Source organism: Leopardus geoffroyi, chromosome C3, assembly GCF_018350155.1.
Source record: "Leopardus geoffroyi isolate Oge1 chromosome C3, O.geoffroyi_Oge1_pat1.0, whole genome shotgun sequence".
Lineage (NCBI taxonomy): Eukaryota > Metazoa > Chordata > Mammalia > Carnivora > Felidae > Leopardus > Leopardus geoffroyi.
The window spans coordinates 110320824-110333276 of NC_059338.1; the positions used below are offsets into that span (position 1 = coordinate 110320824).

Genomic DNA, 12453 nt, shown 5'->3' on the forward strand with positions numbered 1-12453 from the left:
GCCATTACCACTCCTAGGCCTAAAAGGCAAAGAAGAAAGCAGCTATAGCTGCCGGAAAGGGTCACTGGAAGAGCTGTGGCTATTTGTGGAAGCCAGGGAATCAGCTTCTTGCTGGTGCCTCTCATATCCTATTGGGCCTCCCTATGGCCAAACCCAATCATAGGCTAGAGGGAAGGTGTGATTTGTTAATGTAGTCCATAACAGCCTTCAGGGCCACAGTATAGGGTAGAGAAAGGTGAAGATTTATGTGGACTGGTAAAAGAGAATTTTAATGTAAGTACTCAAGATGTCAACAGGCAGAGATGCAGTGCAGACATTCCAGGTGAAAGAGGATGTGAGCACTCCAGTTTGGGTGGCGTGTGTGTGTGTGTGTGTGTGTGTGTGTGTGTGTGTAACTTAAGTTAATTATTGGCAGATAAAGTTGGCAACCAACTGGGGAAGGTCCTAAATATAAGGCTGAAAAGAGACTGAATGTAGCTCATAAATGGGGATGCCTTGGGAACCAATGGGCAGGAAAGCAGGGAGACTGGAGTTGCACCTTAGGGAGATGCTCCAGAAAAATGTAGAGATGGACTTGTATAAAAACCACTGTGGTGAAGAGAAGGCTGGGGAAGAGGTGTAGTCCCAGGGACAGGTGACAAAGATCATGGCCACATGATGATATCCCAGTCTCTGAAATTCTCTGGAAAGCATATGGTGGATGAAGACAAGCAAAATTCCCAGTGAAAAGGCCAGAGGTCCATTTTAAAACCAGAAGATTCTTTATGTCATGATCTCACAGCATACCCAGGGGAGACAAATCTGTGTGTTTACTTTGGTAGGAGCGAGAAGCATGTTAACAGAAACCATGACATTTTAGAACCAGCTGAAGCTGGTGAGGAGCACAAGCTCTGAGAGCATCAGGTGGATGTCAAACTTATGGATTAAGGACAAAATCAAGGAGTTGAAAGAATTAAAGTCACCAATGGTGGATGGAAGATGAATTAGCGTTGTGTACATTAAGAAACAGGAAAGGACATTTAGTTCCAGCAGACAGAGTATGGCTCACTTGGGGCTGTTTTCCTCAAATCCAGGGCTTCTTAAAGACACTACATGATGCCTGACAGGAAAGATTCCAAATTCCACATTGCAAAAATAGAAGCAAGATATACTTATGGATGCCCTCTCCAGGCCTCCGAAATTCCCTCTCAGTCTCAGACTGAAAGAACTTGCCTGCCAGATGGGTGGGAATTTGGCTGCCTCCTCTTAGAGCTAGAGCATTAGGGAAGGCATTTCCTCAGAGATCATCGAAGTTCCCACGAACATTTTATAAAACTAAAACAGCTCCAGAAAATCCGATATTACCAATAAGAATGCTGATAACCACAAGGAGATATGAGGTGGGCCTGTTGGCTGCCTTGCAGCTTTGTCTCTGCAATTCCAAGGAGACATTTTATCAGTGACAGCTACTAATCTAAAAGACCAGCACTGAGGGAGAGCCTGGATTTCAATTTCTGAGAGCACCTGACATATTCTCATGGGTGGAGGGAATGTTAACTATCCCCAGGGATAAATTGCAGTCTCTTTTGACAGGTATATGAGCTCTGAACAGGGAATCATCAAATGCTTTTTAGAAATAGAAAGCTGGTAGGTAGGAGCCTGCTCTGAAGGCCAACATTCACCCCCTGGAAATAAACCACAGCATTATTAGGCCAGTTCACTGTTAGGAAATTATTTCTAAGGGAGGTTTGGAATTTAAGGATGCGAAGACATATCCTGGAGTATGCCAGCCAAGCAATTGGACCTATGTAGGGAGATATAGCCGAGAACATAGGGATTAGAGTCAGACAGGCCTGGGTTCAAATTCAAACTCTTCTGCTTAACAAATGGGTGACTTTGGGTGAATCACATAAGGCTTTTCAGCCTTAGTTTTCTCACTCATGAAATGGGGCTACTGAGATATGACTTTCAAAATTCTGGTGAAAATTAGTAAGCATTCAATTAATACTTTATTATAGATGTTATATACCCATCATAAAGATGACCCAATATATACACAGCAGTTTGATCAATTAAATGCAACTTGGAGCGATTAAAATTCTAATTTAATAAATTAAAGTTCTGGCAATTGTTCTTAAAGATGAAATTGCTGGACTCTGATGTCTATTCTATATGACCCTATCTTAACTTGGTTTGGATTGCTTTTCCTTCTCCTCCCTCCTATCCCCTTCTTTCTACTCCTCTCTGAATCTTTTCTATAAACATTCATCTCAGAAAATATTTTCCAGCTGTGTGACTGGGTGAAGATGGTCCAATGAATATTGTAAGAAATACCCAACCTGCCCCATACTGTTCCCAGCAGATTCCAATCTTCACAGAGAGATCTCAGTAATGACTGTGGTCTGTGTAGGATATTGGAACAAGATTGAATACCTGCTAATTCCTGAAAAGATGGGTGGGCAAATACACACAGATTCTCAAAGCCCCCTCTTATTTTAGGTTGACTCTTATTCATATGTAATCAGTGGATTTTCATGTACACAAATTAAGCAATTCATGTAATGGGAAGTTTTTAAAAGACATTTGAAAGCTTTGAAAGTTCAAGTCTGTTATTTCAGTGAATACGCTGGCTGCCGCAATGTTGCATGAAGGATGCACTAACAGGCAAGCAGCTGTGGAAAATCCATTCCTCCTTTATAAACAGATCTTGAACAGTCTGGGGTATGCCATTTAATTGCAATGGAATGTATTACAGACATTCCTCTGATCATAATTGTGGGGTTAGAAAAGAATGTTATGGTCTGAAACTTATTCCCTGCAAGAAAATGGTCTCCCTAGAATCTATAAAATCTAAAAATAGATTTAAAATTTAATTAAAATTATTTCTTTGAGCAACATTATCAATGAAAAAACATTATTGCCAAACAATTAAAAAATCAGTTCATGGAATTTGCAGACATTTAATTTTTGTTTTCAAAAGGGGTAGCTTTATCTCTACCATATTAAATCTCATTGAAAATTAGGGTGAGAAGCAGCTAATTAATAGCTTCCTAACTCATAGCTCTCCAGAAGAGAAAGCAACTTATAAACAGGAAAGGAAAAAAAAAAAAAACAGTAAAAGAAAGGAAAGGACTGAGCAAGGCAAGAAAGAGAAGGGAAAAACGTCCCCAATCAAAACCCCATCAAAAGTATTATAATTTTAGTTTCTACATTCTTAATTTATCCAAGAATCGCCAAGTCTGTGCTAAAAAATTACAGGTATAAGCCTGCACCTTCCATCTCTTTGTAAAACTTGGACTGGCTGCTGGAACAACTTTGACCACATAGCTTAAGTCAATACCAACAGACCTGGTGAACCCCCAGTTCACATATACCTAAACTCTGTGATAACGATTCATCTTTCCATCAAGTTGAAGAACTATATAGCAATAGCAAGACTAATTAATCACTGCTGCATTAAGCTGGTACTACAGGCTTTCCCAAAGCGGGAATAATAAGGATACCATTTTGTTGAGTGCTTCCTGTGTGCCTTAGGCTTTATGGAGATTATTTCATTTAATTCTCCCAGTGACCCCAGAAGGGAATTATCATCATATGTCTTTAGAGTCAGGATTCAAATCCGGGTGTCTCTGTTCTACAACCCATGCTCCTAACCAGTTTTCTGTACCTTCTCTCACTGCCCTATCCCAGGTATCTGTAACTACTTTCTCCCCAGTGGGAAACTATTTGCACAATTTACTCCATTCACTGCTCTGGTCCCCCCAGTACTCATTTCTACCTCATGACATGGAGATAGAAATTCAAACTGGAGGTATCCTTGGCCACAAAACAGAGTGAAGACTTGAATTATGTTAATACAGTGGCAGCGACTATCTACCAGAAGATGAACAGCAGAGCCCCATCTGTCACCAAGTCCCCTGCTGTATCTGGACGATACTCTCACAGCTGGCCAATCCTCCTGAGAGTTCCCCGACCATTCTGCCTAAAACTCACACCTTCCCTCTGATCACTCATTATCCTCCTTTCTATTATCTGAAAGTATATTATTCTTATAATGGTTTTATTATTTGCTGCCTGTCTTTTCCATTGGAATATAAGTTCCCCAAGAGCAGAACCTTTGTCTTTTTGCTCCAATTCCCAATGCCTGGCATATAGTAGATGCTCATTAAATATTTGTTGACTCACTAAATGGATAAATGAAAGAATTATTAAATATCAAATTGGACAAAAGCTGAGATGAATACTGGCTTCATCCTCCTTTTCTACAGCAACTTTTGGTAAGGCAATCCTACTTTCTGGGGATTCTACTATCAGCTCTTTCCAAGCAGGTTTTCATTGTCAAAGACATGATATTTCATACACAGGCTGAGATCTAAATGTCCTATTATGGACTACACAATATGTTCCTATACCTTTCACCACTGTTACAGAAATTAACCACAACTTGAAAATAAGGCAAAAAAAAATGGGCAGCACATCTTTTCAATGTCATTCAGGAGCAAAGTCCACCTAAGAACTGTCTAGGAAAATGTTCTTAGTTTGACTCACTGTTTACTATTGATTAAAGGTCACAGACTTAGTGAATTTATATTTTAAATTGTATATTTTTGTCTAGTAGAGATGAAAATGATTTCTGTCCCAAAGAATAGATAATCCCAAACATTACAATTTATTGGCCACTAGGATATTAACCAGTTTTAAAAATCTAACCTAGCAATCTTATCCTAATATTTCTTTATTAAATTGCACACATTTAGTTTCTCATATGCTCTGTAAATTGGTATTAATATCTTACTGACTTCCTCATTAACTAATTGAATCAAATCTTTGACATGTGTTTATTTTGTATTTACATGAAAATTATAATTTTTACCTTTTAGAAAATTATAGCTTAATACCACCCATCTATAAATCTTAAAAGAACAATTGCATTCTCATGTCTCAAAGGATAAGTTTCTCACAAAGTCATCATCTGTAATTTTATCCATGAGTACTTTAATATGCAAGAGCATTGAGCAAAGTGGTTACCAACACAAGACCTGGCCTTCTGTCTTCTCCCCGTGTGGTAGCAGATGGTCTCCGGGTATGAGGAGATCATGGGGAGAATAAGTATAAATTTTACACACATAAACACACAAACATATATATAAATGTAGGTGTATATATAGATGTATACATATATAAAATATAGAGAGAGTCTATATCTATATCTATATCTATATCTATATCTGTATCTACATCTATATCTGTATCTGTATCTATATCTATCTATATCTACATATCTATCTGTGTGTATAATATTGGGCTTGTCCTTAACACCTCCTGACCCCTTAATATCCTTATTTATGTCTTGAACTGCCTTCCAACTTTCACATGACAGTCATGATTTTACCATTTAGAAAGTTATAATTTAATACCATCTACCTAAAAACCTTCAAAGAACAATCACATTCACATGTGATAAGGTCCTTATCTTTGAGTTTATGATTTTAGGTGTGTGCATGTGTATTTATATCTTCATATATAGCTATAAAGAAACACCCACACCACCGTCCTTCTATCTGGTTTTGGAACACAAAATGACATTGACACTTCTTTGGAGAGGGGTAATTTTGAATCTTACTCATTTTTACATATCGGTCCCAATTTATTATTCTCCCTTTGTCCATACAGAACTTATCGTCCACTCTTCTTTCATGGCCTGATGTCAGTAAAATTCCCACCTATTTGAGCTAATGTGACTCCGTGTAATTGCTTTTCTGCAGTTCTCTCCACACTTGGGGAATGATGCTCACTAAGAAAACATCAGTAAAAATTGTTTCTGACAGAGCACACTGTGAGAACATTCAATGTATATGGGTCTTTGACTTGAAAAGACTCTGAAGATTGTTTCCAGTGTGGTGTTTATAATGAAGGTCTTAAAATCATCACAGGTTTTCTATGTGCTCAAATGAACAGATTATGATTTCTGGCTACAGATACAAAGAGGTTACAAATCCACTGTGCAGTAGAAGGCAGGTGTTGAGATATAAACCTGTGTTTCTGTGCATCACCTCCCATTCTGTTGGCAAACAGAGGAAAAGGAATGAGACAAATTGGAAGTATTACCTGGACGTGCTGTTGTAGACCTACTTCCCTTTACTGAATATTGATAATTCTGTAAGGCTGGTTGACAGGAGTACTGCAGGAATGCCTGGGTGACATGAGGGAGCTAGAGCCACAATTCTGTCACCCACTATTCAATGATCATGACATTGAAAGCCAACTGGTTGATAAAAATATGTCCATTCATGAGAAAGATCATAAGGAAGACTCTATGAACCTCTGACCAATGATTCTCACTTCTGCATGGCCAGGATAACGCATTTATAAAATCCAAGGTTTATTACTAAGGACTTAAACACATAGTTGATAGGTTGAAAAAAAAATGATGGCTTTTGTAAGAGGAAGCCTTCTCCTGTTTTTACAATCTTTACAATCTTTAAAAAGGTACCAAAAAAAAAAAAGGTTGTAAGCAAAGGAAAAGGAGGTATTTTACCTATTCAAAGAACCTTTGATTAAACTATGCTACAACCAAAAAGGTTGAGTTGCTGTAGAATTGAAGGCAAGGTTTTGCTGTGCATAGAGAACTAACTGGCTATGAGACAAAGACCAGAAGCAACAGGTATTTCTATACAAGGAAGCCCACCTGAGAATTGGTATCATTATTTGGAATTGGAATCAGTCTTGAAAACCTGCAAAGACCCTTCCAGCTACACTGTGGATCTCCATTATCTACCCCCTCCTCCCAATAAGGAGGACAGGCTAAAATTGTCCCTTTTAGGTTACCTAATATACATTCACAGCTGATTAAGCCATACTGATATACAGAAATCAGACTACTTGAGAGGGCACACCTATTAATTTTAGGTCATGTCAGGGTGGGCAGCCAAGGCCTCCACAAAATTCCTCTGGGGGCCTTTGTCAGAAGCAGAATTATGGGCTGGATGGACCAAGAGTCTACACTGAGATGGGCTTTTTCCATTTCCAGATAACCATAGTGTCAAAGTCACAAGAAGCTATGCGATGGAAAACAGGAAATAAATACATAAAAGAAAGTGTTACTACTAAAAGCAATTCCATCTGAAAACAGGCTATATTAAAAATATAATAAAATTTAAGTACTAATGAATAACATGCATCATGTCCAGAAACCAGGGGGCAGGTTTGGAGGTAGCTTAGGCCAATGAAGAAAATTGATCTGGGAATGAGAGTCTTTTGATTTCTTTCTATTCTTCATATTCATTTATACATCAGACAGCACAAATTTATCCAAAATAGGTGTGTCCATGATTTTGTGTAAGGCAGGTGGTTACAAAAAGATGACAAACTACTTGGCTAATGCTGCAAAATATCAGTGAAGCTTCTTCCACCTTAGCTTCTGAGGGAAGGACAAGGAGAACAGGCATATGGTGAATAATTCTGGCCTTAAGCCATAATCCTTGAAAACAAGAGAAAAATTAGATGTTGGTAAAAATTTTGGTGAATATTGGCTCAGTTATTGAGCTTTTATTTTATTTATGCAAATAGGCTTTTTCATTCTTGGTCACCTGAGAGGTTCACATTTGGCAGCTAAATGCAGTCCCTTTAGTTGACTATCTGCTAAAAGGACGATTTTTTTTTTTTTTACATAAAACCTTCTAAAATATAACCTTCTAAAAATTATTATTCAGTGAATAAGAAAAAATAGGCCAAACATGAAAAGCTTTCTGAATTCCAAAACAAAAGAAACAAATGTTTAAGAAGGAGCCTGGAAATGAATATGCTTTTAATGCAAACACATTTCACTTAAAGTAAAACATCAGTTCAAGGCACATCCATTAAATGCCAACACTCATGATAAGATCCTGGCCCATGGCAATCCACTAATAGGGAATCTACAAGGCTGAGGTACAAATTTTACATTTAAATGTAGCTAAATCTCCAATGCTATTATGGTTGACCCTCATTAATGTAATTTTTAGGACAATCCTCATAATGAAGAAATAGTGATTATTCTCAGTAGCCACCCAAAATATAATTACAGCACATTTGATTAAATGCTTCTGTGGTGAGACAAACTGCAATTTACACATTTCTGTGTTCTTTAAAAAAAAAAAAGGCTGATGATGATAAAGGAAGCTAATGCTACTTTGTGGGGTAACATGTTATTAGCTGTTCCATCATTCATACTCAAACTCCAGAATTATCGGGTAAGGTAAATGGTGCTTGAGATTTGCTGCTACAGACCCTGAAACAGTTCCCAGCACAAACTTTATAAATAACACCAGGAGTCCTGCTGTTTCATCTCCTGAGTCATTTTTCCGAAAGCAGCTAGAATTCTTGACAAAGGTGTAAGTATGCTGTCCTTTACTAACTAATTAAACTGGTAAGAAGACGGATTCTGAAGGATATGGAACATGAAGCATGAATTTTTTCTTGCTTAATTTCATACAGAAGAGGTAACAATCGTCCAGTTCTTGTAACTAGTGGAGTGACTACTCGAGGTGATCACAACAACATTTACAGTTCACTCAGCGCTGCAGAGCAAGGCAGACACTAGGGATTCTGCCAAACATGACTTGGATATAAGGTTTTGAAAAGGAGATCATATTCACTCATCTGATATCTACTGAGCTCCTACTGAGGTCCAAGTACCTTGCTAAGCCCCGGGCAAACGATGTTGGGCATAACTTAAATGTGTCTGCTCTCATGGAATTTCATGGAACCTTCAATCTAGTAGAGTACATCTGCAGAAATGAGATTAACGAACATAAGATTACATCCCAAACTGCTTGGGATTCCACAGATGAAGCTTAAAAAGGAAAAAGCCTCATTCTCCCCAAATTACTGATTTTAATGTGGTAAAGACTATTTAGAAGCATGTTGGAGGGTGACAGAGGCTCTTTCACTATGGGCATGGTGCAGACTGGGAAATGGTATTCTTCCTTATTGTCTCTGGGATATTGGTTCTTTACAATGACATATCATTTAATGACGAAAAAGGTAAAAAAAAATCATAACCATAATTGTAGCCAGGATTTACTAAGTGCCATGGCCTTAACTAAACATTTGACATTCATTATCTTATCAAATCATCGTAATGCTTCTGTAATTATTATTATCCTCATTTTATAGATGAAAAAACTTGGGCTTAAAGGTTATGATGATGATTAGAAGTATAAGAGTCTGGTGAAAGGATCTGTAGACTTTTGTACCTTGTGCTGAATTCATCCCTTCATCTTTTTTTTTTTAAATTTTTTTTAACGTTTTATTTATTTTTGAGACAGAGAGAAACAGAGCATGAATGGGGGAGGGTCAGACAGAGAGGGAGACACAGAATCCGAAACAGTCTCCAGGCTCTGAGCTGTCAGCACAGAGCCCGATGCAGGGCTCGAACTCACGGACCGTGAGATCATGACCTGAGCTGGTCGGACGCTTAACCGACTGAGCCACCCAGGCGCCCCCATCCCTTCATCTTAAAAATGAAGACCACAGGTCGGGGAGTCTTGGCTGCATGGAGTGATGTTATAGGGCAAGTCTATGAATGTGCCTCCCTCAGAGTACCCATGCCCACACGACCACCCATCTTTTTTCCCCAGGGAATGTCTACTATGAACATGTGTTTTTTGAAATTCCTTTTATTAGATTCAATAATAGAATGTCTGACTCGTACATCTCTAAAATTATATCCTTCCCTTGCTTCTAATTCAACCTAGCATGTGTGGTAACAGACCTCTAATCCCATTTTACTTATTTAGGGTGCAACCCACTCTGTCTGTGGTCAGTGGATTGTCAGTGGAATAGCTACTGTTCATCCCTCTTAGCTTTTAAGATCACTTCTGTCTGTGGAGAAATACCTCATCTCATTGAAAGCTTTCTTTTCATATAAATCAGGGCTGGGATGGAACTTCTCTAGTCCAACAGTCAAATGAGCCACATACCCAACAAGTTTGCCCCATTTTGGCTAACTGGAATTAAAAATTTCCCCACCCCTGTGGGCTCTGGGAATTGTTCACCCTCCAGCTCCCTGATAGCTGTTCTTTGCTGAGTGTTATAGAATTTTACCCTATACACGCTCAGCTCAGTATGTAATAAAAGACTCAAAGAGAACCTCATGAAGATTTCTGGATCTCTTTTTCTGTTTATCTCCCTCTTCTCTGGTACTCCATCCCGTAAACATAGCTGCCTCAGACTCCCTGAACTCTAGTCTCTGCCTTTGCAATTTAGAAGACTACTGTGTTATGCTTGGGTTTCCTCTCCCTGCTCCATGGCCTGAAATGTGTCTCCAGTCAGAAAACTGGGGCAATCATAGGAGTCATCTTTTGTTTTCTTTACCTCAGGGATCATAGACCTCATTTTCCTTTGTCCAATGTCTGAAATTAGCTGTTTAATATATCGTGCACAGTTTTCTAGTTTGTTTGTTTTTTTTTAACAGCAAAGGACAAGTCTAATACCAGTTTCTCTCTAATGGACTGAGGCAGATATTAGCTTCTTTTCAAAAATTAAACACAAGTCATTTATTTTTTGTTTTTTAAATTGAGATATAACTGGCATACTTACCAGCTTCTTGAAGGTAGAAAATATGTCAGGTGCTGCTGTTGCTCCTACATTTCAGCATCCAATAGTTGCTTTACTTCTCAATATAGCAGACAAGTATTATATATGGCAGGCAAGTTAGTAGCACAAATTATAGAGCCAACTGCACTAAGTTTGAATCCTGATCTTGCATGTATCAGCTTGTAGTATATGGAAGGATATTTTACCTCTCTGTGCTTTGATATACCCATCTGTAATATAGGAATAATAATAATTGTAACTATCTTTTTGGCTTATTTGAGCTTCAATGAGCTAATGAGGTAGAATGCTGCTTGGCATATGGTATCACTCAGTACAGTTGCTATTATTAATATTACTATGAGTCATTGCCAAAAGGCCAGCTAGCATATTCCTGTATGACTGATCCTTCATTGCTTTGAAATTTCATGCAGATAATCAGAGTGAGTTAGTCAACGAAATCACATGATATCGTTTCATTGTTATAATAAGGAATTATGCACCCCATTCCTCCCAGCCAATCGTAAGTAAGTAACATTAAGTTCCTAGGCTGAGAACAAAAGATGTTCACAAAAGCCACATCTTAGGTTACAAGGGGATTATAAATGCACGTTGCTTTTCATCTTTCCATCCAGATTAGCAATGAAAAGGCATATGTGTTCTGCATTTCTAACAATTAGATTTTACTGGAACTGCACTAGTGGCAATAGATCAGTAAAAGAACATGGCAGTGAATTGGATTGTAAAGTGAAGACTCCTTTTATAGAGCAAATGATGGCCCACTGATTTATCTATGCCATAAATCTGGAGTTTCAGATGTAGGGTCTGTAAAAGGGCTGTACCTTGGCCAGTGTTACTTTCAAAGATCAGGCTTGGCCTCTTTAGACAGCTGCTTTCAGACACATTAAGAGCTATTCCTTCGGGGAGATTCTCCCTGGAGCTTTGATGGGGTTCTTAGGAAAGAGGAGGTCCCAGTATTTACACTTGCTAGGCAAAGATTTGAAAATCACTTGTGTGTATGCTTAACTAGCCTGGATATCAGCCATGCGTCCAAGAATCAAATACAAATTAAAGTTTTAACATAAACAAATATCCTTGGTATTTGCTCTGCAAACCAGTCCATGTGCTACCACCATGACTGTTCTTCTGCCTTGGGAATAGTCCTTCCTTATGTGCCTGAAGGCCCTCCCCCACCCCGTCTTGGTCCTGGATTAAAATGGCCAGTTGTCAGGTGACCTCAGCAGAGATGTTGGCATCATCTGAAGTTCATGTCTTATAAATATTTAATGGTAGTCTTCAGAGGATAAAGGGATAAAGAAGCAATTAAAACTCACACTCCTGACTGGATACTGTGATTAAATTCAATTCTGGTGCATTATTTTAGTTTGATGTAGTACCACGGTGCAGGGGTCTGTATGCTATCACTGATCTAAATAATCCCCCACTGATGTACATGAGAGATCTAATATCAGAGAATAACAACACATCAGTCATCATTTCTGAATTATCTAACAGCATCCACCTTATGAATAATACTTTGAATTTAAATAATCTTCCTTTCATAAAAGATCAAAGCCTTTGTTTTCTTATCTATCTTAACAGCATTTCTGTGAGGAAAGAAGGGGATGGATTTGTATTCCCCTGTTTTTAGAGTATGAGAAACAGAGAACCAGACAGAGTAAATCATGTGCTTGGGATCATATACTAATACAGAACTTAAGAGAAGCCTTAGATATTGGAGCACCAATCTGTAACCTTTCTGCGGCATCAGGGTTGGTAAAGTATTTTTGTAAGGGGCTAGAGACTAAACATTGTAGATTTGGCAGGTCATATAGTCTCTGTTGCAACTTAACTATTCAACTCTGCTGTTGTAGCATAAAAGCAATCATAGACAGTGTG

General features: G+C 38.3%; 1 protein-coding gene across 6 annotated transcripts in view; it reads right to left on the bottom strand.

Annotated features, from left to right (window-relative positions):
- CPQ (carboxypeptidase Q) overlaps nt 1-12453 on the bottom strand; it is a 549973-nt gene that overhangs the window by 107217 nt on the left and 430303 nt on the right. The window lies entirely within an intron of this gene.